Here is a 26491-nt window from a genome sequence, read left to right as displayed (position 1 = left end):
TGGCTGCTTTGTGAAGAGGAAAGTGTCAGTGCTCTGGGAAGCTGCCTGTGAGAAACACCAAGAAGGTATGAAACCCTTGTGATAGGAGACAGCAGTATGGAACCCCTGCCATAAGGTGACTAACAGGCAGCTTTCTTTAGCCCTAGGGCTGCCAAAAGAAAAGAGATCTCACTGTTCCAGACCCCTCTGATTACTGCTCTTTTGACCACGCATTAGAGGATAATGGTCAGAAAATACACCCAGCACCAAGCTCTGGGAAAGGATCCTAAGACAGGAATAGCAAATCCTTAGAAACTCCAGTACTAGAATGACACATGTTAATGGATGTGAATGTTGTGCTTTTTCTTCTGAACCCCTCAGAAAGTGCCATAGTAGAAAAAAAAAGATTCCTGTTTCTTTCTGAGCTGGAGCAACACAAATATGTCAAGTCTCCTACAGCCCCCTGGGATCATCAGCTGGTTCAGGAAGTGCTCAATGATAAAAACAAGTGTTTTATTTATAGGAGCCTCTGCTTAATTTTTATTCCAGTATATCTGTGCTGCAAGGTACTCCAGAAGAAGCACCTTGATTTGCTCTAACCTTATTCACACAGAACAAAGATTCCTGGAAAATGCTTTTTTTGACAGCTGCACCCAGAGAGACTGGCAAAGGTGAGTGCGGTAATGTCCCAGGAGGAGTAAAGTATTTCTTTGGGAACCACCTCTGAGGAACATGGAAGGTCTTATCAGTTGTATTGGCAATGTGAATGGAGATTTGTGGTAAAGCCCATGGCCACAGTGCTGAGAGGGGCAGGAACTCTGAAAATTTACTGGTTCTTGTCATCAGCTGGTCTAAATTTCAGGCCTGAATTACACGTTGCTGCTGAAATGACAGCCTGGAGGGCCAGCTAAATCCAACAACTGTTTTCTGGTTTCCCTTGTACAGCTATGGCCTTCCCCCCCCCCCCCCCCCCCCCCCCTTAAAAATTATCTGGTGTAAAAAGAGCTGTTGAACCTTTGTAATCTTTGTCTGACCCCTTCATGTGTGGTAAAAGCCAATACTGGTAAACATTTGATGACAAAATAGTTTTCAAAGTCTCCTTTGGTTATCACACCCTTAGGAGTTATCCTCTGATAACTTTACATTTCTTTTCTGCACTGTCTCCAAAACTCTGCCTCCCAGAGCCTCAGTGAGCTGGAGTTTGGTGCCTCAGGGCTGGCACAGCTGGAGCAAGTGTGATAACTACAGCCACACAGTGAGGCACACTGTGGCCATGGAATATCCTCCTATTGAAGAGTTTGAATTTCTGCTGAAAAGCCTCAGCTTCTGTCAGCCATGAAGGTTATTTCAGCTTGGTGTGATACAGACATATTTAAAAACCTTTTTGTCCTAACTCGATACCCTTTGAGGAGTTGTTTTTGTGGGTTTTTTTGTTTGTTTTCTGTAGTAAAAAAGTTTTTAAATGTCATGGAATCTTTGCTTCCTGTTTTGTCTTGTAAAGTAAGTCTGGGCACAGTTAACTGCATAGTTAACTTTGCCCCTGTTACTATGTTTAATAACTTAAAACCTACTATGCAGGTGGAGAACAGTTGTATACCCAACTCTGCATTGCCCCTTAGAAACAAACAGCTCATATTTCTTTAAAATGTGTGTGTGCAGGTGTGGAGAGCAGAGACACAGCCCTGTGAGCATGACAGCTGTTAGCATGGAATCCCAGACTGGTCTGGGTTGAAAAGGACCTTGGAGCTCATCTCACTCCATGTCCTGCCATGGCCAGGGCACCTTCCACTATCTCAGGTTGCTCCAACCTGGCCTTGAAGGATTTTTGTCTTTCTGAGGCTGTACTCTTCTCCTTGGTTTCTTGAAAGTCAGGATTACCCCTCTGAAACCCCACTGCATCAAGCCTGGTCTGTATTTATGTATATTTTAGCATCCAGCCCTGCAAACACAAAGCCATGGACAACTTTGCACACATAAAGCTAGTTGACAAATATGTTAGCAGTGTACAAATTCACAGCATTTCCCACTGAGTGGGTTTTCCAGTATTTATCTCATTCTGTGCCACACTGGGCATTTAAGATCTAAATTATCTTAAATAAAAATTGCCATTTCAAAGGTATAACCTCGATTTTTCCCTGCCAGAACAAAGTATGTTTGTTATTTTTAATATTACAAGCCTGCCTCGTGACTTTTGAGCTCTGATTTTTGCGTGGTTGCAAAGCAACACCTCGTGGCAAGCCGTGGTATTGCTTGTGCAGGGAGAGACCTTCCTTGTGGGATGATACACGACAAAGCAGGGATGCTGTGGAGTGAGAGTCACAGAATGGTTTGAGCTGGAAGGAACTTCAAAGCCCATCTCATTCCAGCCCCCTGCCATGGGCAGGGACACCTTCCACTATCCCGGGTTGCTCCATGCCCCATCCAACCTGACCTTGGACCTTTCCAGGGCAACCACAGAAAACAGAAGCCTGAAGGGAAATTCAGAGCAGTTTCAGAAAAATTCCTCAGTGCTCCAAGGATCCCATTCCCTTAGTGCTAAATCAACGTGGGTTTCCTTAGGAGCAACCAAGAATACTATAGAAGACTTGGGGACACCACAGGACAAAGAACAAGGTGACAGTGCCCTCACTCACAGCATTTCACGCGCTTCAAGGTGCTGTTCTGCTGCACTGGCATCCCATGGAATAATGCAACACCCTGGAACAACACGAGGAGTTGGACTGAGTGACAGTAGGTGATGGCTGCAGAAGGCTGAGATGAGAAATAAATGTTCATGTGCTCACAACAAAACCGACACCAGTGGCTGTGGAGGGATATTTCTGGAAGGAGACAACAAGATACACGTAATCAATATGTTTTTCTGTTCTCCTTTCCAGATTCGTTGATGTAGCACTAAAGAAACTCTTGTGTCCAGCAGTAAACAACAGTGTTAAAAGTAGTCAAAGCTTGGCATCCTAATATCCAGTTTGGCCAGGCAAGGCTGTAACCGGCTGTTGAGAGAACTGACAGGTAATATTAGAAAACTGGGGCTGCTATCACCAAGTACTCGAAAACAGGGTAAACCTCAGACACCGAGTGGTTCTTTGGCCGCCCTTATCGCGCTCAGTACGGTGCTCGTCTGTCCGTCCCAGCCCACGCAGGTGATGCTGTCCCAGTTCTCGGCAGCTGGGATTCCTGCACACATCCCGCCCGGCTCAGGGCTCTTCGGGAGCGCCTGAGGACGGTCCGAGGTGCACGTCTCGACCAGCCAGCCCCTCACGGGTCCGCCCGGAGGCGCTGCGGGTCCGGCCGGCCGCTCACGGGCACAGCCCAAGGTCGCCTCACGCCTTCCCGCCCAAAACCCTCCCGCGCGCCGCCGCAGGCCACGCCCACGCATCAGGCCGCACCCACACAGTATTAGACCACGCCCATGCAGTACTAGACCACACCCACGTCTCATTAGACCACGCCCACACGCACAGACACCACCGGCCCGCAGACCCCGCCCACTCCCCCTCAAACCCCTCCGCCCGTACCCAAGACCCCGCCCACACCCCGACGTGCTCGCGCTCCATCAGGCCCCGCCCCCATGCCTTAAATCACGCCCGCGCCCCCTCAGACACGCCTGTGCTCCTGCAGCTCTCGGCCACGCCCCGTCACCCCACCCACACCGCTCAGGCCCCGCCCCCGTCTTAAAAGCCTCCCGCAGCCGGCGCGCTGCCGGAGGTGACGTTGCGGGTACGGCGCGGGGCGGAGCCGGCCGGGGACGCGGAGCTGCGGGAGAGGGCTGCGCAGGTAACGGGGAGCGCCTGGGTGCGGGCTGCGCAGGGAACGGGGAGCGCGGGGGTACGGGGGCCACCGGGAACGGAGGGCGCAGTGAGCGCGATGCTCAGGGAACGCCGTGTCCGAGTGACGGAGTGCTGAGGGAATGATGTGCCCCAGGAACGCGGTGCTCGGGGAATGGGGGTGCTGAGGGACATAGGATGTTTGGGGAATGGGAGTGCTGAGGGACACGGGATGTTCGGGGAATGGCGGTCCTGAGGGACATGAAGTGCTCAGGAATGGAGGTGCTGAGGGACACGGGGTGCTCAGGGAATTAGGGGTACTGAGGGGCACGAGATGCTCGGGGAATGGGGGTGCTCAGGGAATGGGGTGCTCAGGACACTGCGGTCCTGTTTGCAGGCGCGGAGCCCTCACGCTTGTATATTTGATATAAAAAAAGGGACTTTTTCCAGTTTAAGAGAGCGGTCAGAGCCGCCGCCGAGGTGCTGGCGGCGGCTCTTGGAGGCAGGTGGCAGTCCCCAGTGTTATCGCTGCTCTCCGGGCAGCAGGAAGCGTTTCAGTCGGTCGCCAGACAGCCCGGAGCAAATCCCGCCGGGGCTAAGCCTCTGGTGTCTGTCCTGATCGTGTCTGGGGGCTGCTGACAACAACAAAGACCAACAGGCTCCAATGGTTTTGTGCCCTCTCCAGTAAAAAAAAAAAGAAGTGAAAGAAGTGTAGGAGTTTTGATGCTTCTCTCAGCTGGCAGAAGTTTGGGAGAGTGGCTGGGATGAGTTCAGTGGATGCTTCACTTGGGCTATGTGGCTTAGCCCAGGGAAGTGCAGCTCTTAAGTTAATGAGGGAAGGCAGGAACTGTAGTGCCAGGACAAGGGGAATGGCTTTCCACTGCCAAAGGGCAGGGTGAGATGGGATATTGGGAAGGAATTCCTCCCCGTGAGGGTGCTGAGGCCCTGGCACAGGCTGTCCAGGGAAGCTGTGGCTACTCCAGCCCTGGAAGTGTCCGAGGCCAGGTTGGACAGGGCGTAGAGCAACCTGAGATAGTGGAAGGTGTCCCTGCCTATGGCAGGGGATGGAATGAGCTGAGCTTTAAAAACCCTTTCAATCCAAACCATTCCTCTTTTCTCCTTGTAGGGAAGGGCACTGCCCTGGGCACAATCTTGTACTGTGTCTCATTTGTGCTAAATGGATGGCAATTGGGTGTAACACCTGCAGCTGTAGTGCAATGGAAATAAAACCTTTAGATAAGCCAGACAGGAACCTGCTTCCTCTCTTGTTTGAGCTCTGTGGATATTTTGCTGCTGAAAAGTGCTGAGACCTTGCTGTGGCTTCACTTGCAGTTGTTCTTTCAACCTGTAGTTTTACTGCTTCAGAGGTAGGTTGCTCTTAGTATATTGGTCACATTTTCAAAGCAGAGCAGAAAAATAAAGGTAAATACTTTCTGCATTCTCTCCGAAATGGAGTGGAGTCATGATCTGATTGCTCCAAGGAGGCATTTGAACTGTGAAAACTTGCATTTTTGTGGTAACTCTGTGGATCTGGAAGCATGGAATTTCAGGAACAGGTTTGATATTATATTACTGCTGGAAAGGGGAGCCCTGTGCACCTTTTTTCCATCCCTCTGCTTGTCTGTTTTCCTTGCTCCTCAAGTGCAGGTGTCAGTGGTGGTGTGGTGGGCTAGATTCAGGTGCCAAACCCACTGGCAATGAGCACCATATGGAAATTGGATCCATGGAGCTGTGTCTGTGCATCCAGCAGGGAGAGGCAGGCCACCCATTAGGCAGTGAGAGCGATCAGAACCAGTTAAGCTGCTCCTGAAAGTGTTCCCCGAGGCTACACTTTGGACAGTCCTGGTGTTTGTGACTTGGCTTTTTGGTGGTGTTTGTTGTTTTGTTTTGGATCTTTTTGGTATGAAAGCTGTGCTTTCAACTACTCCTTATTTCCAGATGTTCCTGATATCCTCAGCCTCTTCCTTTCACTCTCCCAGCAGAAATATTTTTGTTTGCTGACAGAGTTTCATTTTGGGTGCTGACCAGACTGGTGCCTGTGAAGGGTTAGAAATACAGACCTGGGGCATTTTTGGAATGGTGTCTGGGGTGATTTTCACCCATAACTGCACAGGAATCATTGCTACAACAGATGTTCTGGTTTAGAGAACAAAACCAGCTTTTGCTAAATGTAAAGGTGGGAGTGCTAACAACAAATAAAGAAATCACAATAGAACAGGTGGATAAAGAGTTGAAACAGATGTAGGAAAGAAGGAATTACTCTCAGTTGCTCACTTTTGGCCTGATTTGTATGTTAACAGCTGTTTCTCACAGCAGAAAGCTCTCCAAAAAGATAAAAGGTGAGACTATTGGCAAAAATTTATATCAGGTGCATGCAGAGAATTTTTTTTAATACAAGCAGTTTTCTTACCCTCACTAAGACTAGGAACAATTAGCCTGGAAAAATCACTTTTGTTTATTGTGTTATTTTAAAGCCTGTGTTAGGACAGCAGGTCATAGTTAGTGGTAATTAGTGGAGAATAAATGCTTGTCCTTGTAATGTGCAAGACATATGCAAGTCTCTGTGACATAGATTAATGGCTTAATTGCAATGTTAAAATGCTACTTTTGGGCCAAATGCTGAATTTCCAGCATTTGTGTGTGGTTTGTTTTTAAATGCTTTTTGCTGTGTGGCTCTTGCCCCTGCCTTGAACCTGCTCTGCAGTGTACACCTCCCATTGTTTAGATCTCCTTTCCTGGAAGCATTTTCCTTTAGTTCCCTTATTAAAATTACTTATGCTGACTCTAACTGCTGTTCCTGTAGAATTTTTCTTCACGAGTTCTCATGAAGAAGATAATTTGCCTGTTTTTTTTTTTTTTTTTTTTTGTTAGAAATGGCAGCATAATCTTTATTAAATTACCATATCCAGTATTCCAGGTGGGTCTCAGCAGGGCAGAGCTGAAGTTAAATATTGACTTGTGTAGAACTTTGGTCTTGAGCAATCCCCACTGAAACTGCCGCCAGGAGAAAGGTGTTGTGGCAAAGATAATCACTTCAAACCACCCCCTGCCAAACTGAAGCCAATCTGGCTGTGGGGAGTGGTCCCAGAGGAGGCTCAGAAACCCCCCATAGTGTCTCCATGGCCAGAGCTGGGGGTCTGCATGATGTGAGGGGGACAACCATGTTTGTACCTGGCGGTGGTGACAGCCCCAGTGTGTCTCTGTGTAGTGAAATGATCACAGTTTGGGGTCTCCTGGTGGTTCCACATGTGGTGGTCTGTTCCAGTCTTGCTCTTATTTGTATTTCACCATCCCTGGAGCTGGAGGGAATTGTGTGTGCCAGGAGCCCAGCTGGTAGGAGGTCTCTGCTCTGGGACCATGGCTCCTACTACAGAAGGCTCTTTGTGCTTTATAGACACGTGATCCCTAGAAAAAATAAACATTTCTCATTCTTGCAGAGATTTGCTCTCAGATATGAACTAAGCAATAACTGTTTCAGCACTTTCACTGCTCCATCCATCTTTCCTTGTCTTGTGGGCTTTTTCACAAAAGTCTAAAATCTGCTTGCTGAACTTCATTGGAAATAGAATTCCTCTGGGACTAACAAGATAAATTTTGTTCTTGTTGATGTGGCATGTATCGTTCTTGACTGCTTTGCTGTGGGGAGCTCAAAAAGCAACACAGAGCTGTCTATTAAAGAAAACTAATTTTTCTCTAGCTAAGACGCTTTAGAAGAGGTGGTAGCCATCTTAGATTTTATTTGCTTGTGGGGAATAGGGATTTCAAACTAATCAAAAGGTTTTAGCAAAAAAAGAACATCCAGTCATTTATGGTGCTTTAGGTGAAAGAATTTTGCCATCCTTTAATAGTAAAATATTTTGAGCTGTCTATTCCTGGGGGAATAAGTTATTTTATATCTGTGGTAAGTCTGTTTTCTGTCAGAATCTGCTTCTAGGAAGATGTTCCTCCTGTGTTATTGGAAGAAGGTTGGGTATGTTGTGTGTCAGCTTTGTTTACTATAAACTGAGGTTTCGATGGAGGAAACATTTTGTTTTAGATGCAGGATTGGATTGATGACTCTTGCTTTTTAACTTTATATGCTTGAAACTATTTCCTTAAGTATGATGGGTGTGAACTGAAGAACCTGTAGAGCAAAAAGTGGCTCAAGATTTTAGCATTCCTGTCAAGTTGGTGCACTTAGTGAATGCAGGGCAGCAGTGTGACTCACTGTCAGGTGTGTGTCACGGATGTGTGCCTGTCTGCTGGGACTGAGGTCAAGGTTTAGGCTGAGCTCCAGATGGTGGCCAGAGGATTACTTTGAGAGCTAATTACAAGGCTTCTTTGTGTAAGTCTGAATAGTTACATCACAAAGATATCTTTAATGATTCATCAGGCGGTTTAGTGGGGGAAATATCCCACAAGTTTTTAGCTTTCTGATGAGGTGTGCTGTGCCCTTAGCCTGCCTGGCTCGTGTTGAGCTGTACCCCAGCACTTGCAGGCTGTTTTAATGGGCATTCATTGCTGACTCTGCCAGTGGGATCTCTGGCATCTCTGAACTCTGCATGTCTCTTTCTCTCTGCATGTGTGGCCTACATTTCTCCTCTCATCCACCTCCAGAGCAGGGAGCTGCAGTGGTGTGGGCTGTGAACAAAGGCCCTGCCTCTGGGTTATTCAGGCATGGTCTCCCTTGAGTGAGCAGAGGCTATTTTTGGAGTTTCCTTGGGGAGAAGATGGTCAGGAATCCAACCTTGGAGCTGAGCAGAGGGGAGTGCAGCAGTGTCAGCTTTGGTCACTGTGCTGGGTCAGCTGCTGCTGGTGGTGCTGTCACAGAGGATCCTGTCTCCTGCAGAAGGGTGCTAGCGAGGTCACCCGACAGCAAAGTGCTGAGAAAACATTCATTTTACTTTCATTTTACTCCATGGCTTGTTGCTGTTGCCAGGAAACACCTTGTCCACATTTCAGACACTTGTGAGTTTTGGTTGCTTCTATCTTAGCTCAACAGATCTACCCTAAAACTCATGGATAGAGGGCATTGTCCCCAGCATCCTCTGGATCTGTGTGCCAGCCTGTCTTGTGAGGTTCCATTGTCACTCCTAGCTGGTGCCACTACAGTTGTGACCTCTGGCCTGTGGCAGGATGGCTCAGTGCTAAGGGGGATGAAATTTCCTTGCAATGTTATCCTTCCCTGTGTCTGGGCTACTCAGGTATCCCTCAAAGAGGAGTGAGAGGAGTTTCCCACTGATGCTGTGTACCCAGTGCTGCTGCTGACACCTCCATGATGATGGAGGAAACAATGCTGGGCTCTCATGCTGGTGTTGCCATGGACCTCAGCAGGTGGCAGATGGATGGCTGAGTTTTCATAGAATCATTTGTTTTCTACCTGTTTTCCTTACAGCCTGGACACTAAAGCTCACCAGTGGGTGAAACACACTTTGGGAGTAAGAATGTTTAGTGGCTGGTGGAATGACTCCTGCCCCTGGGCACAGGTCAGTGTGTCATATAGCTGGCACAGAGCACTGTGGCCTCCCTGGTTCCTTTACAAACAGAGCTCTTCTTTAATGGGTTATTTACATTCCCCAAGGCACAGTGTCTTGTACTTTCAGTGTGTTTGTCTGTCTGTCCTGGGAGGAAATACTGCTGCTGGTTAACTGATTTAGTGTGTTCTCATGGCTAAAGGTTCCTCCTGCAGCCTGGTGGGCAGAGCAAGGGTGCTGCCTGTACGCTACAAGTATGGTTTTGTGTTCTGTCATCCATTGCATGTTCCTGCAGGCAGGAGCTCTCTGGGCAGAGATAATCCAAACTGTTGATGTGCTCTGTGTAGTGCAGTCAAGTTGAGGAGCTCAGTGGACTGACCAAGTGGGCAGCTGACACAGCACATACCTGTGTAGAAGCCTCCTAGTGCTCAGAGCCTTAGGGAATGTTTGCACAGTCATTTCTCCCTGTGTCTAGGGCCAAAATGTACTACCTGCAACAGAGAGTCATCATGATCTCTCTTGAGAGATAAAAGGATTTGTGTGGGTTTTCCTTTGCTATGTCAGGGAATAGCTGACCTTGGGGCCAGCTGTGAGCTGGCTGCTTTTCTGTCTTTCTGAACACACTGAAGCAGCAAAGATCAGTCCCCAGAATCCATATGAGATTTAGTCAGGACCCTTTTCAGAACCCAGACTACCTTGAAGTCCCTCTTTGTCTTAATTTCCCAAATAATTAAGTTCTCCTTTAAAAAATCTAAACCTAAGCCCTGCTTCCTGGTTCATGGAGTGGGAGGCTATTGTGTGCCTGACCTCAAACTGGCTGCTGCTCAAGGTTCTGCAACATGTGATGCCTGGTGTTGCATCAGGTGATGGATGGGGGATTTTGTTGATCCCTCTTGGCCAAGACATCCTTGAACCTTCTATTTTGAGAGGCCCATATGGTTGCAGGGCTGAAGGAAACACAAACTTCAGTGTTGCATCCCATGTGCTGGTTCTGGGAAGTTGTTGACGATTATAAGAGCCCTCACTTCTCCAGGCTGTGACTGGAACCAGGAAAGGTGGTGGTAAAGAACCTGCTCAGCCTCTTTGAGCTCAGTGTTTTCTTTAGAGGTCACTTCATACTCCTTAATTTTTCTTCTTCCCCTATAAATCATGCTTTTCCCAAGGTTGTTCCCCAAGATTTCATTTCCTTCTTTTTGCAGAAACCTCACATCTCCAAGAAGGTGGTGCCAGACCACACTTATTTTTCCATAATTAGAGGATTAAATCTTCCAGACATTCTTTGAAGCCACTGAGAGAGCAAGGCTATTGCCAGTCACCTGGAGGTGCATTAGGGATTCTTAGGGGCTTGTTTATTCTCTGTGTGATGAGTGATACTTCTTGTCCTCCTTTCTCTCAGGCTAACTCAGATTATACTGATAGCATTAGTGAAGAACCATTCCAAGTCTGATGTCACTCTACAGCAAAACCTTGGAGGTTTGTTGACACACCAGGCACTGGGACTTTGCAGAGTAACCCAGGAATGAAACTGCATTTTGTGGAGCAAAATGTGCTGAGAGTGGTGTGAGGGACTGATGCTTGTGTGGGAGAGAGCTGAGCTGAGAAAGAAGGAGCTCCAGGCAGAGCTCTGCACACACCTGCATGTGTGGAGTCACCTGAAGTTCAGCAGAGCAGCTTTTTAAGCACTCCTCTTTAATCCCTGTTGTCTGTATGATTCTGCTCTTCCCTTTGTAGTTCTTCCAGCAGCAAGTTGACAAGGACTGTGAGTTTGGGATATGTGTCAAACCTCTGTACCTGTGAGCTTGCAAAGAGCTGTGGGACTTGTCCTGCTGATGTTCCCAAAAGGAGAAAAACCCTGGGGGATATTTTACATCTCCAGCAGTGATGTGTGAAAGTGGAAATGGACAGTAGATACTGAGCTGTAATTATTGGGAAGCAGAAATCCTTTCTAGGCTAGGGGGAACATTCAGAGGGTGACCTGAGTAATCTGAAAGAGCTGAAGGGTTTCAGTGTCCTGAGCAACTTTGTGACTCTGACAGATGCTTCCAAAAGGAACAACATTGATAACGGGAACTGCGGGATGCGCCACGCTGAAATTTTATCTGCCTAAGTAGCTGCTAGTCCTATTCCATTAATGTTTGCATATTTAATAAACTTCTAACGTGGGATTTTAATGAGTTGGCAGTTATCTCTGAACACCCAGCAGCAGCAGCAGTCTCAGAGTTTAGGTGGCTCTCAAATGGAGATTTCTCTCACTTAGAAGGCATGTGGCCTTTCCTTGGGCAGTCAGCACTTGGCAGGCTCTGGAGTACTTTGATTTGGTTTGTACTGATATACATCAACAGTGAATTTTTAATTTGGATGGAGCCCTAGGGTTAAGTTTTTGGGGGAGGCATCTTTTTAGAAAGCTGGATGTAAGAGAAGTGACCTTGGTTAATCTCATAACACACCATTTAGCTACTTGGGATGTTTCTTGCTAGTGATCTAATTATTTTGGCTGTGAAATGGGACTGCCAGGGAAACTGCTTCTAACGTGACATTTACTCATTTACACTCCCAGTGCTTTTGCTTTGCCTTTTCAGCCTAATTTTGCAAACATATGTCCAACTCCTTCTAGTCCCAAGCAGGGTAAGGAATGCACTGCTTGTGCTGCGCAGTTATTCCCAAATGTCTCTGGTGAGGAGAAGGAAGGTAATCTGTTATTGAGGGAATTGTAGCAAAATTCAGCAGAACAGTTCAGTGTTTATGCTTTGGAGAAAAACCTGAGTGTAGTAAATATATGTCAGTATGTCAAATGTAGCAGGCAAGCTGAAAAGGGACTTCTGATAACACAGTGTAATTCTCAGTTCTGGCACCAGCATGACTTTAAATAAGTCCCTTGTCTGTTCCCAGTCTTCAGGATGAATTCTCAGCATGCTACTGTGGATGGTAGATGTGTAAGCTGTGAGGGTGGCAAGGGTGAGGAAATAATTCCTTGCAGCCTCCTTTAAGATAAGACAGCAGTAATTCAGTGACTGGATCATCAGATGGGTTTCAGGTGTCCTTTCAGTGGGCTTGGTAAAAAGCAGGAAAAATTTAGTGTTTATCTGAGCTGTATTTTAAGTTGAAGTTCTTTTTATATCTCCAGAACACCATTTTGGGAGGAACAGCAAAGAGAGTTAAGGACAAAAACTGATGGACCATTACATCTTCCAAAATGAGCCTTTTCACACTTTGCTACTGGAAAATAACATGTCCTGAAGGTGAGTAGGTTTTGTATGTGACAGATGAGCTGCTTGATGTCTTGGGCCTTGACCAAAGGCAGATCCACCCTCATTCCAGCTTGGCCTGACACTGCCTCTCTGGGCTGGCACAACCCATGGAAACTTGCTTGTGAAAATGTGTATTTTATCGCCTGGAGAAACAGGGAGGAAGCAGGGAATATTTTCCACTAATGAATTACCATTGATTCAGAAGCCTTTGAAAAAGCTGGAGTGCTTAGTGAAAGAAGTGAGCCACTGGGAACACAGATATTTTCTGGTGAGTGGAGAAAATGTAGGTGTTTTATTTGCAGTTTTATTTGCAGCATGAGAAAGTTAAGCTTGTAAGACAAACTTTGGTTTAGTTTGGCAAGGATATTAAATTACATAAGGCATTTTCAAGTCTTGTTCCAGTTATACCTCAAATGATATTTTCAGTGTTCAGAAGAGCTGAAGGAGAGTGTTTGCTATCAAAGATGATAAAGTAATTTCCTCAAAGTAAAGAACATAATGCTTGAATGAAATTAAATCAGAATTGTGTTTTGTAGAGTTTGTGATATCTTTTATGTTATTTTTGTACTCACCCCCTTTGGGCTGTAGGCAGTGACCATACAGTTTTGTTTTAAAATCCTTTAGTAACAGAAATCAAAATGGGAAATGTTACATAAGTCCTGCACTCAACATTGAAATAAAACCAGCATTTCTGAGACAGTTAAGGTTTAAAATATCTTGGTTTAGACTGTAGTCTCATTTTAATAAATAATGTTTAAAAAGAAGCCATGAGTTATGTAGGTCTAAGTTTGCCCACTTAGCAGCATTAATTTTTATTTTTTTAAATTAAGCTAATAAATTTGCCTTTCTGATGGCTGCTTTGTTAATATTTTTTTTTGTTTTTTGTCATGAGCCAACCAGCAGCTCGGAACTCAAAGACAACAGTGGAGTGTAAAGGGTGAGAAATACGTGGTTGTCAGTTGTCATTCTGCCTGGTCAGAAATTGCTTGAAAATGTTCAGCACTGGTGTCACAGGCCTTTTGTACATAAATGCTTTTCCATGTGAGGTAAAAATCCCAGTAGAAGTTCAGCCTAGAGTGAATTCTTCATGTGCTTTTGTAGATTTGAAGCTCATTAGCCATGTGAGTTCCTTGAACATTTGTATACTTGGTAGGAGCAGGAGAGCCTCTCAGGAATGTAGGACTTGACAGGTACAAGAGGATGCAGTGTCAGGGATTTTACTTGTTGAGGAAGAAAAGTCTTGTAGCTGGAGAGAAAAATACTGTTCACATTCATTGGTGCTCTTTGGTGTCTGGAATGATCTGCACAGTTCTGCATAAAAGGATGGAAACCTGAAAGCCCCAAAGCAAAAGGTGTGACTGAGCTCTGAAAGCTCTCTTGTCTTTCCAAAGTGCCTGTGTTTTCCAAGTGTCCTCTTCAGATGTTTTGCCAAAAACCCTGTAAAGCTGGGGGGATCTCACTGGGAAATACTTTTCTGGTGTAGTCTGTGTTTTGCTGTTGTGTGGAGGAGCAGAAATCCTTCCTCTGCCTCTTGCTTTCTCCTTTCCCAATCTGTAAAAGGTGCAACTTTACTCTGTGGAGAAAGATTGTGCAACAGAGTGAAGAGTGAAAAGAGGATATTTTTTGCTGTTCTAAGGCTTCTTTGTTCTCAGAGGTCAGGAGGAGCTGAGCTCCAGTGATTTCATACACTCTCCTATTACCTGTTCTCATGCTGGCCAGAAGCCTAAAGGGACAGATCCTCTGGATGAGTCACTAAGCAAATACCAGGCTGTGCTGGTATTCCTGCTCTGAGTACTTGTTCTTACTTCTTGTGTATTGTTTACTGGCTGTTTTCTTCGCTGCTATCACAACCCCAGCAGATTTTGTCAGCACAGGGACTTCTCACGGTGTGCAGCTGGGGAGAGGCACCTGCACTGGAGCCAGGAGCTGTTCCAGCCTTCTTCATGGAGGGATTTTCAACAGTAGCTGGGAAATACTTGGAGATATTTCCAGTAAAACAGTTCTGGTTCCTGGCTCTTGATCAGAGGCACCTTGCCAGGTGGCCTGTGGGCTGGATGTGGTGCCTGCTCCGGCTCCATCCCTCCTGCAGGACAGGGCATGGGAAGGAAGTGCATCCCAGGGGGGCACTGGAGCACACAGTGTTCAGAGCTGTCACTGGAGCCTTCAGCAGTTTGTTCCTGCTGGGCTGCTGCAGGGAGGGCTGCAGCTCTGGCAGCTGTGCTTCTCCAGCAGCTGCTGCAGGATGATTGTAGGATCCTAGAACCATGAAATGGTTTGTGTTGGAAGGGACCTTAAAGCTCAGTCACTAGATCAGGTTGCTCAGGGCCCTATCCAGCCTGACCTTGAGCAATTCCAGGGGTGTGGAAGCCACAGCCTCTCTGGGTAACATATGATGACATGGTGCATCTCCTGGAGGAGCTTTGTGGCTTCTGTGGGGACAGGGACAGGGTGCTTCAAGCGTTTGTGCTCACTGGGAAGCTCTACTAGCAAGGGACAAGGGCCTGTTATCCACTGGCCCATGCACCATGAGAGTGATTTGCAGTGTGCACACTTTCTGATATTGGATAACCCCTGGGTTTTGTCTGGAGCCTGGATTTGTGTCTGTTTTTCATGTGGAGATTTGACTGTATCAGGCTTCTATCCTAACTCTAAAACCTTGAATAGGTGTAGAGGTCCCTGGGAGGATCTCTCCTTGCCTGTCTGCCCCAGTATGTCATCACTAATGGCCTTATGGGATTTGAAAATGCCTTGGTGTTTGTGGATGAAATTCTTGTTTCATTAGGACAAAAATATGCCATCAATTTAACCTGCATCTTGACAGAAGATGGACAGTTTGAACCTGGGGCAAGAACTGGATGATGCTGCCCAGCCATAATCAGTTACCATCCTCATTTTCTCTGAGAGAGAGGATGTTTCCAGTGCTGCATGGCTGAGACTGTTCTGGGGGAGCTGACCAGGCCATTGGAGGTCAGAGCTGTGAGACAGAGCTGCATCAACTTCTATTTACATCTTTATTTTACTGATGCTTCCTTCAGGGCTTTGCTTATTCCCTTCTGCCAAGGGAAGCCCTCCCAGCCACCTCCAAAGACTCCTAAATAAATCCAACTCATGGTGTGGTTCCCTCTCTTTCCTGGGGATCCCAAGGGTGCCATGTTACAAACTGCAAGCCCAGTAGGTGCTGCTGAGCTGTGGCACAAGCAGTGTGAGCAGCCTGAGACACACCCAGCTTCCCATAGGAAGACCTATAAGATTCATCCCCACACTGAGTTTAGAGCCAGTGTTACAGCAGTGGATTTGACAGCCTGGCTGCTGGATCTACGTGGCCTTTCTGGGATGTTTCAGCTGCTGTGCTGGGAACCATTTGTTTGGCTTTAACTGGATGTGAAATATCACCACTGTGGCCTGATGGTTTCCCTTAATGGCACAGTGTACAGTCAGCATCAGCCTGGGGTGAGCTGTTTGCCCACTGCACTGTAATTAACTTGCCCTGAACAGAACTTCAGGAATTCCTGGTCTGGGACCTTTCTGTGCCAGGAGATGTCTGCAGCCCAGTTTAGTTTGAAAGTGTCAAGACTAAAACCACTGCACATCTTTCTTTTATTAAGATCTGCTGTTAAGAAAATAATTTTTGCTAAGCAGAGAACTTTAGTCTGGCATTTAATGGAGGGAATAAACTGTAAAAACCTGTAATCACATTGGAGGGAAAAGGAGCCATTGTTTCAGCTTCCCATGGTGGTTTTTCTAGCTGCCTGAGTAAAACAATTCTCTTTTCAAGATATATTTTTCCTACATTTAAATATTGTGTGGATGCATTTAAAATGTTGGATTATGTTCTGGTCATGTGTAACTTTTGGATACTGATTAATAGTTACAGGTGCAGCAATAAAGAAACTGTAAATTTGCCAGGTAGCATTGTTTGTCTGCAGGTTCCTTTATCAAATAAGATTATATTGTTTCTCAAGCACATTGCACTTGCCATCTTGAAGCAGAATTACATTTCTGTTAAAATAATGTTTGCTCAGTGCTTCCAAGTAAAGGAGAATTCAGCATTACTGATAAGGACCACAATCCACTTTTATTTAATTCATTAACAGCTGGGCTTGGTCTCCATTCTCTGGTTGCATATCCTGCTGTTTTGGAGTAGCTGTGTTTAGAAAGCTGCTCAGTTTTTTGTATTCTGATGTCTGTTACCACACTTTTTTTGCACTGAAATTCTAACCACTGTCTTTGAAGTGATGCATCTTTTTTAATTTCTTTAATCTCTGATTATCTCTCTTTTGGTTTACACAACGATGATAAAAGCAACCAGTTTATGCTGGGGTCAATTTGATTATAATAAATTCCTTCTCTCCTTCCTTAAGCTCCAGTGCAAATGAAGGAAGCTGAATTTGCTGTCTGTTCTTCATGCCTTTTTGTCCAGTGCAGAAGAAAATTAAGCTATTTTGACCTTTCTTTGACACTTGCAGTCAGCCAAGATGAGGGCAAAGGCTTTGTAAAAGTAAATGAAGTCAGTATTGTTTTCTTCTAGAATTGTTACTAATGCACTCTAGTGTGCTCCAGTTAAGGTCCCAGCCTATGAAGGCAAGTGCAGGCAATCTCAGCTGCTGTTCCATCCACCTTCAAGGCTTTGTGAAGTGCCCTGTGGCAGAGGTTTGAGGTGCTGGCTGTCAGTGGGTACCATACACCTCTGTCCTGCCTTTCTCCTGGCATTGCTGGTGCTGCCAGAGCATCCCTGGGTGGGGCTGGGCAGGGCTGGCTGAAATCAGGGGCTCTGCCACTGGTACATGACATGGAGCAGAAAAAGGACTCATAATAACTGGATGGTTTCATAGAATTCCACAATGGTTTGGGTTGGAAGGGACTTAGAAAATCATCTCAGTCCACCCCCTGGCATGGACAGGGACTCCTTCCACTATCTCAGGTTGCTCCCAGCCTTGTCCATCCTGGCCTTGGACACTTCCAGGGATGGGGCAACCTGGGCCAGGGCCTCCTCACCCTCACAGGGAAGGATTTCTTCCTAACATCCAATCTAAATCTCTCATCTTTGAGTTTAAAACCATTCCCCCTTGTCTCCTGGCATTCTCCATTACAGCTGTAACTTAGGAGGGGAAAGAGTGTGCATAGTTTACCACCCAAAACCTGATTGTGTGCTGCTGCTTTGTATTTTTCTGCTGTACTTGAAAAATGGAGCTGTGTTCTCTTAAATTGTTGTGCTCTGTCCTGAGAGGGAAGGTAAGAAGGGGAAAACTTAATGTTTGCTTGGCAGAATGTTGAAACAGTAGCAGAGGATGTTGTATCTCAGCCCAGGTAATTTCAGGTCTAACAGAGCTCCTGCTTACACTTTGTATTCCTGCCTCTCTGCTGTGTATTTTGTGGACAGCTGTGCTTGCACTGGCTGCCTTATCTCAGAGGTGATTACACTGGTATCTTTATTTGCTCTGCCCTGTGCTGATACCAGCTCTCAGCCAGCCCTCTCTGTTTCCAGCCTCAGCATGGGCAGAGTGGAGGCTGCACAATGAACTGGTGCTTAATGCCTTGCTCATGGATGGGAGAGTGTTCACTGGGAAACTGGACAGAGAACTTGGTGGTGAACTCAAACTGTGCTTGCTTCTCTCAGGCACAGACAGCAGGAAATGGAAATCAGCCCTGATGTTCTCCTGATAGAAGAGTTTCCAAACAGGTTATGTGTCTCCAAGGCTTTTCTGGATGCATGTCTCTAGAAAGTCATCCTACATTTATGTAGTGTGCTGTCTCTTGCAGTTAAAATGATTGGCAGTTTTTGGGAAGTGCCATCTCAAAAATGAAATGATTTGCTTTCTCCTAGTACAGTACAGAAAATTTCCCTTTGCTGTTTCTCCCCCAGAAATGGCACAGCTCTGTAGTGGAGTAAGGTGTAGGTCACTGCAGTTTGCATTTTGCTTTACTCTGAAAAGAGCTCATCCCTTCAGAGGTGCACTTGGTGTTGTTCAAAAACTGCTGCTGCCATCAGCCAAAGCAAGTTTGTAATTACATTGCTGTGAAAAGTGGGGTTGTGCAGAAGTGAATTTGCTTCCCTTAAGGAAATTAATGGTGCCAGTATTGGACATCAGGTGATACAGAGTAAAGGTCAGAGTTTGAGATGAGTGCACCTAAAAATTTCTCTTCTTTGGCTTGAGTGGCTGAATGTGATAGTTTAGATTGAAACAGGCCAAGGGGAGCCATTGTGTAGCCAGCTTTTAAAAGCCAGGCCTTTTAGCTCCATGCCTAAGCTAGTGGGTGCAATTATACATTTCATTTATGTGTAATATTTACTGAAGTTTCTGTTCTTAAGTGTGATAAATGCTTGGGCAAAAAATCCATCTTGCATAAGGAGTAGCTCTGTTGTAAGGTTGGATTGAAATTTAACTTATTGTGAGACCTTGGAATGAATGCTGTTAAATGAGTTTTTCTGAATTATCTTAGCACTGAAGGATTTTTATACAACAAGTTCATATATATGAATTTTTACATATATATGTGTGTGTGTGTATATGGCTAGAGATGTGTCCAGTAAAAATGGGCAATTTGATAAAAGCAGGAGTTTAAGGAAGCATTAGAATGCTTGCCTGGGGCTTCAGTATGATTTTGCAGTTCTCTGGATGGTTAATAGAGAATAGACTAACTGCTAGGACAGAGAAGCCCAGAATAATTTTCCTTGTCCCAGTTAAGTCAAGAACTATTAGAGCAGTGGAAATAAGGTTTCAACAAGAGGGGAAGAGAGGGTGAGGGACATGTCAGCTCTCAGTCTTGGTGGTTTGAGAGGAGAGTAACAGAATTTGGAATGGAAGAAGGGTGAGTAGCAGTTACCAGTGAAAATAGACTAATGTTGCATGTAAGTGCATTAGGAATGATTTTCATTCTTTTTGGTGCTTTTTAAAAAAAAAAATTCAGGCTAGATGAATATTTGCAGTGAGACATAGAGGTCAAAGGAATATGGGATTTTCTTTGACCTGCCTGTTTGTCAGGAGAGGCTTTTTCTCTGCTTTCAGACCTGATGTTTGAGCCATTTGGAGTAATTTCTCTCCAACCAAGTCCCACCAAACAGTGCTTTGCTTCCCTGGTGCTGGAAGCAGGGAGGGCACAGTAAACCACCTTCACTGTCTAGCTCATACTTAAATGTTTGGAGGAATGGCATCAAGTACTTTTTAAATGTACCTTTCCCACCTTTTCCTAAGGTGTGTTTTTCTCCTGTCATGTCTTGAGGTGTTGTACTGTGACTCTGCAGTAGAAGTAACATTTCTGAGCAGCATATTGAAGGACCAGGACCTTGACAGGGATTGTGTGAGAGGAATCTTTAACTTTCTCTGTGCAGCACCCCATGCTGGTTCACTGGAACTACTCAGGAAACAGAATTTCTAGTCTCTTTTGAAAGTGCAAGGGTAACAAGACAACTGGGAGGAATGAGAAGGTGTTGTGGTGTTAGCTAACAGTCCCATGTGCAGCTGTGCAGGCTGTGTGCCCAGGAGCCACAACCAGGAACATTTATATTTTTCTGGCTGATAGTCTTCTAGTCCAAGGGGACCATCAATAAGGGACCTATGAGAAAAAAATAGCTCCTTGCTAAAGGAGAAGATGTTCTGCTCTGCTCTTGCAAGGAGCTAACTCAGCATTGTGCTTGAGGATTGATCTTCAGGACTAATTTCTGATAGTGCTTTATCTTTATTCTCCTATCGGCAGTCTGGCTTCAGAACCCTCCATACCTCATTCCATTGTTCCCTTGGCCAAGGGAGTGTTGAATGCAATACTCCTGAGCAGTTCATTTGATTGTTCTGTCTCTGGGGTGACCACAAGAGGATGGACCAGTGTGTTCAGGCTTCCAGGAGGTACTGCAGGGCCTAGAGAACATACTTCTGCCCATGCTGAACTCCTGATGTGTCTGCAGCAGGAGAAACTCTTCTCTCACTTGGGTAAAAATACAGTCCCTTCTCTTAGTCTCCCTGGTTGGTATTTTGCAACACCAGGGTTAGTTTCTGTGGTTTTCAGGTTAAAATACATATGCTCCTGTGTAGCTGAGATTCATTATCTGTACAACACATTTACTTTTAAATTACTGAGAGCAACAAGTCTGTGTGTGCAGTGCCTCCCTCCCATGGAGCACATGGGAAGGAAAAAGTTTGATCAAGCTGTTTGTTACAGAGGAAAGGCAAACCCAGAGGGGAGGCAGAAGGGACCATTAGGTGTTCTCTTCTTCTCTGCAAGCTCCTCTCATGTGCTAAAGGAAATTGCTCTTCTTGTCTTCTCAGATGATTATATTCACAAAATCCAACCCCGAAATATCATCCCTGTATTAGACACTGACCAGCTACAGTCAGAATCTTATTTTGTGCCTTTATTTTGATTACCTTTGTTACCTCAGGCACTTGGCAGGAGCAAAAAGCCTCATCATTCTGATTGCTTCAGTTTCCCAAGATGTCTTTAGAGAGAAAATGTTTCCTGAGCTTTGTTGCAGCCTCTTAAGTAGAATTTGGTCTTTCTGGGAATCATGTGAGATCAAGTGATTGCCTGGAGCAGGAGAAGGTACTGAAGCTGCAATAGCAAAGACCTTGATATCAAAGGCCACCTGCTACTGCTCTCCACCTCTTCAGCCTTAAATTACCAGGTTATAAATTCATCCTGTGTTCCTACAGAATGGCTGGCAGATACTCAGCAGGTGAGCTGGGCTGTTTCTCAGGGAATAGTTCACATTTGTATCCCAGACAGAAATTTCCTCCTGCATAAACTTTTGTCTAGTCTTCACAAGACATACTGAGTTGTCTTTTGGCCTTCTTCCTGTGTGTTCCTCTTACTATTTTCTTGGTTTTCCTGTTGCCAGTCAACAAATCCATGTCAGCATGTAGCTTTGACCTTCAGGTTTGCAACCCAGCTTACAGAGACACCTGGTAGGAGTAGAAAATACTGTCCCATAGTAAAATTCTAATAGTTGTCTGTCTTTTCCCAAACCTTGGTTTATTGATCAGCTTGTGTAAAGAATTCCTTATGAAAAACTTTAATGAACTCTTCAACATTTTCTGGTTGAGGAAAATGGAGAAAAATTTCTTACAGTCTATATTGATGTGGCTGGACTACACATACACAGAGAGCATTGATTAACTTGGGTCTTCTGCTCACAGTGTGTATTTTCTTTTCTGTGCTCAGTCAAAAAAGCATTTCTAGCAAGCTGAGGAATGTATTGTATTTATGGAATGAACTGTGTTTTAATACTCATGGAAAAATCTCTGCTAGGACTACTGTCCATGTCCAGGCCTGCAGGCCTGTGATCCATCTCTGATGGTCTCATCACATACCCCTGTGACCTTTCCTCACCTTAGATCTACAGCATAAAGGACACAGCATCTTTTCAGTCATTTTGCTTATAAGCAGCTTTTGTAGTTTAGTTTAGTGTAGCTGTTCTAAAATGTTTTCATTTCAGCCTGAACACAGATGTAGTGGCCCCATCAGTGCTGTGTAGGCTCATGTATTGCAGTGTATGCATGTGGCATTATTTTTTCCTTTGGTTTGTTTTGTCTGCTGTTTGGCACAAGAGAGACTCCCCATGTCCCCCTGCTGCCAGCAATTACAGACAGGTGCCAGTCCCCAGTGGGAATGCACATTTCCAGCCAATATTTACAGCTGGTTCTGTCCTGGAGGGATGGAGCTGCTGCTGTCAGTGGAGGTGAGAGAAATTTCCTTTTGTCTCTCCAGTGAGAAGCAAGATGTAAAATGCAGCTCTGGTGATGGCTGGAAGAAGGTTTTGATGGTTTTTTTATGGTTATTTGATGTGTCTGTGCTTTGCTCTGAGGCAGAGGTCCTGGTTAGGGGGGTAGCTGTGTCACCTTGGTCCTGGAGCCTCCCTGGCACAAAGCATGCCTGGCTGAGTCTGCTGAGCTGTTCTGTGAGTCTGTCCTAGAGCTGCTTCCCTGGGGTGTTCTCCCTTCTGCAGCCTTGGTACCAAACCAGGGTGAGGTCAGCAGTGTTTGGTAAGAGATGGAGCTGCTTCCCCTACTCTGCCATCTACCTTGTATATTCAGAGTGAGTTTCTCAGAAGGAAAAATGACATGGTTGTGTCACAGGAGATTGCAGTTACAGTGGAATCATATCATAATGTGTAAGTGTAAGTGTTCAGTGCTTTCTGTCATTTGAGTAGCAGTGCACACCAGCATTTTCCTTGTCATCTGTATCTTTTTAGTGTTGGACTTAGCTTCTTTCTCCAGAGGCCTGCAAAGGTCATTGTTTTGCAAGGAGAAATGCCATGACATCAGCTTTTGGGAAGCTGAAAATCCAGAGCAGCCTGCAGTGACAATTGAAGCCCTGCTTTATCAGAGGTGATAACCTTCCTGTGTCAGGTGTGTGTGGAAGAGTCCAGGGTGCTGTCCTGGCATTGCAAGGTTTTCCCCAGCAGCTAAATGCAGTGAAAAAGAGACTTCTAATGTGTCTGTACCTGCAGTGAGTAGTTGTGTCCTTGGAGGTTGATCAGGTCTGTGCTGTGGGTTTCTGTTTCCTCCTATTTTTTTTCACAAGCAGAAAACTACTTGTTGGAGTCATATCTCACTGTCACTTCCTCCCAGTCTTGAGGTGAATGCAAAATATAAGAATTATAGTGTATATGTTTTTAAATCTGTTTGTGCTTTTAAAAGAGGAAATCTGTACTCCTGGATAACCTTCACTTGTAGTGTGGAGGTTTTCCAGAGGCTGGACAGATTTCAGCAGCATTTGTTGTGCACTGTTCCCTACCTTACCAGTCAGTGTGTGCAGCTGGATGAGCCTCTCCTACTGGGAGTGAGGAAGACTGAGCCAAAGGGTTTCCTGCTCTCATTCTGAGCTTTCCAGGCAGTTCTTGGGCATAGCTGGCTTTGGGATAAGTGACATAATTCCAATAAAACAGTTATGCTGCTGGGGTAAAATCTGAGTCTAACTGAACCTTTGTGCTTGATTTTAGTGAAGCCACATTTCTCTCTAGGATTGCAGACTGGAAGGAAGATTAGATATGCTGGTGGAGGCAGCAGAGGAGTTGTCTGAATTTCAGCAAGTGGATATAGATGCAGGGAAAAAAATGAAGTTTGAGATGAGAGAGATTTAAGTAGGGAAAGGAAATAGGCTTCTCTCTGATGGTGAAGGGGAAAGAAGCAGATAATGGTGACCAGGTGGCAAGCTAAGTGAATCAAAGAGCAGGAAAGGGGAAGAAGAATGGAGCTGGAGATCTCACAGGGGTCATGGAATGCATTAATTTCTTTTTCAGACTCTTCTTGCATTTTAGGCAGGAAAAAAACACTTATTAGCAACTTTTCTTCAGTGTTTATCTAACCAATTTGAGCTTACTGTTTTGAGTGGGATGGGAATAACTCAAGAAAGTGATGGGGAAAGAATGATCCTTACTGATAAATTTGTTAGGAAAGAGCACAGGGAGAAAGCCAGTCCTTGTGGGGATACTTTTGCAAGAGGAACAGTTCCAGGAGGGTCCTTTTTCTGCTCCTAGGGCTCTGGGGATCCATTTTCTTCTGTTTCCACATGCATCTTCCTTCTGTAGTTCTCCAGTTTCACAGTGTTCTTAGCAGGCAGCATGGTGCCTTTTATCAGTGATCTGCAGCCCCTGGCTGCCTCCTCAGGTGTGGTGCAGCAGCTCTTGTTATCCCCTGCACTGTGCTGGGCTGGCAGAGCTGTGAAATTGAGGGTTGGGAGCACTCCAGAGCTCCCTCTCTGTGTGCTGCTCACCCTGGTGCTGCTGCCCCAAGCAGAGAGAAGGAAGGGAGCTGAGTGTTACTGGCTTGTGCAGCTCTGGCTGTAGTGTCAGGTATGAGAATCTCCCTGGTGCTTTTCTTCTATTTTATTTTATACTTACGTTCTCACTGTGTGTTATTCTGAAATCAAAGCAGGAGTGTGCAGTTCAGCAACAGCAGCAAAACTGTGCTTACTACTTATCTGCTGCTTTGCTCAAATTAAACATTTATGGGGCCAGAGACTCCTCACTGCTCCATCTCAAATCTTTCAGCCTCCTACACTATGATGATTTTTCTCTTTGCATTTTGTCACAGCTCCTCTTAGAAATACAGTGAAATCAAATTATTCTCCACTTGTCTCTCTCCCCATCTTTCCTTTGTGTCCCCAGTTTGCTTTTTGCCCTTGACCCTGACATATGGGGAGCAGCTGTTGGTAGAATCAATGCTTTTATTGAGGTTGAGTTGAGGTTTCCCCCCTGTCTGATGGGCAGAGATGTGCCTTTAGTTACTGGTACCTGTTTCTGTTCCCTGGTCTGTTCCAAGGTGGTGTGATTGTGTAGAGCTCCTCACTGCTGGAAGCAGGGAATAACCCAGTGCTGCAGCACACTGCCTGTTGATGCTCCAAGCTGTGGTGCTGGCTTGGTCTCCATGAGAGCAGTGGGATCTTCCCAAGGCCTGCATCTCATCTGCCCCTGCTTTGTGGCCTGCAGTCAAACCTGGGCATAGTTTTGTTCCTTGGGCATGCTGGAGTGCAGATATCTTTTGTAAAAAAAGGGTTGTTCCTGAGCCTTGCCATAGCCTTTTACAGGATCCAGTGCTCAATTTTCCCTTCCAGAGCATGGTCTGCTTCTTTGATTTGAGTTTGCTAGCTTGAAGCAGTGCTGCATGGATGCTGAAAGCCCACGCTCCTAAAATAGATTGAGCAGAACGAGCACTTTAGTGCTGACTCCTCTTCAGGAGAGGAGAGGGAAGGTAACAATGAGCAGATGGCAGGTATTAGTCATATCACCTGATATATCTGAGCACCTCAGACCCCATGGCACGAAGGTGCTGGGGGAACCTAGAGAGAAGGAATCCTCCCAGCAAACCAGGCTGGCTGTTGGAGTGGCAGAGGGACCTGAGAAAATGAGGGGACTTGCAGCCAGATGCCAACCTGAGGGAGGGATGTTCACAGAGAGCCCTGGCCAGAGCCTGGGCCTGCATTTATCTGCACAGTTTTCCAAGACATTCCCTCATGTATTTGACAAGCCCTCAGAGCATCACTCCTTGGGGCTCCCATGCTTTGTTCCCTCTGCACAAGGGGTAGAACAAAGGTCCAGGTACCTCAGAAATAACTGAATTTCCCCAATTTCAGGATCAGCTGGAATGACATTATCCTAGCTTCTACACTAATAAATGCAGTGCAGAAGCTGCTTGCTCTTTTCCCGTAGTATCCAAATTGCCAGTGTGCACCTTGCAGGCGAGCTGGGCTGGCCCAGCATCCTCTCCCTTCTCCAGGTCCTTGGTATCCATGTGTTGGCCCTGGCCCAGCTGGCAGTGGGCTCCCAGGAGAGCCTGGAGATGCTCCCTCCTGCTGATGTGCTGGGAACACAGCATGGAAATGAAATGTAGAATCTGTGCAGTCCCTTATACAGCAGTGGCTCCTGGCAAACTTGACACCATGGAGCAAGTAGGGCACGGAGGTGCCTGCAGTGGGAGTGCTGCGCTTCCAGTTGCTTGCTCTGGCTGCTCTATTTGTATAATCATTTACTTCCAACCCAGTCTGGCCAAAAGGCACAGTAGAGGGAAAGGAGGTCCAAATTTGGGCTCTTTTGACTCCCCTGTACAGAGATGGGGTCGTCAGGAGTCACAGCATTGATATGCTCTCCCTGAAGAATGGCTTTATTTTTAGTTTTTTACCCTATTTGTTTTGGGGTTTTATTGTTCTAAGTTTTCAACAGCAGAAGCTGAATGTGTGGTCTCCTCCTTTTTCTCATCTTTTGTTTCAACTTTTTGGCAATAATTCCTAAAGAGTTGCTCTGCTGGAGTTAGTCCCATCATTTTTCACACTTGTGCTCAGCCCTCTGCAGAAGCCAAGCACCCTGTGGGCCTCTGAATTACAAATTCCATTTTGGTGGCACCGTGCATCCTTGGGCTTCAGCTTTTGCCAAGCACCTAATGAATGTAGGAAGGGAGTAAAACTTCTGCTGTGATACATAAGGGGTTAAACCAAGCTCTGTTTATTAGTGTTGACGCTTTAAATTGTGCCAGAGCATTTGAAAATGCAGCAGTGGACAGGGCAGCAGGCAGTAAACACCGTTAAATGACAATACTGTTCAATATTTGCTGTTAATTGA

General features: G+C 45.7%; 1 protein-coding gene across 1 annotated transcript in view; it reads left to right on the top strand.

Annotated features, from left to right (window-relative positions):
- The window catches only part of MAP3K13 (mitogen-activated protein kinase kinase kinase 13), a 72933-nt gene continuing 46442 nt past the window's right edge, over nt 1-26491 (top strand). Inside the window, exons 1-4 of the mRNA XM_058812221.1 lie at nt 1-65; nt 529-650; nt 2856-2988; nt 12321-12435. The gene's annotated coding sequence lies outside the window, so the exon portion shown is untranslated. The remainder of the gene's footprint in view (nt 66-528; nt 651-2855; nt 2989-12320; nt 12436-26491) is intronic.

This window comes from Ammospiza caudacuta, chromosome 11 (genome assembly GCF_027887145.1).
Source record: "Ammospiza caudacuta isolate bAmmCau1 chromosome 11, bAmmCau1.pri, whole genome shotgun sequence".
Taxonomy (NCBI): Eukaryota; Metazoa; Chordata; class Aves; order Passeriformes; family Passerellidae; genus Ammospiza; species Ammospiza caudacuta.
This window is presented reverse-complemented; position numbering and strand designations above follow the sequence as displayed.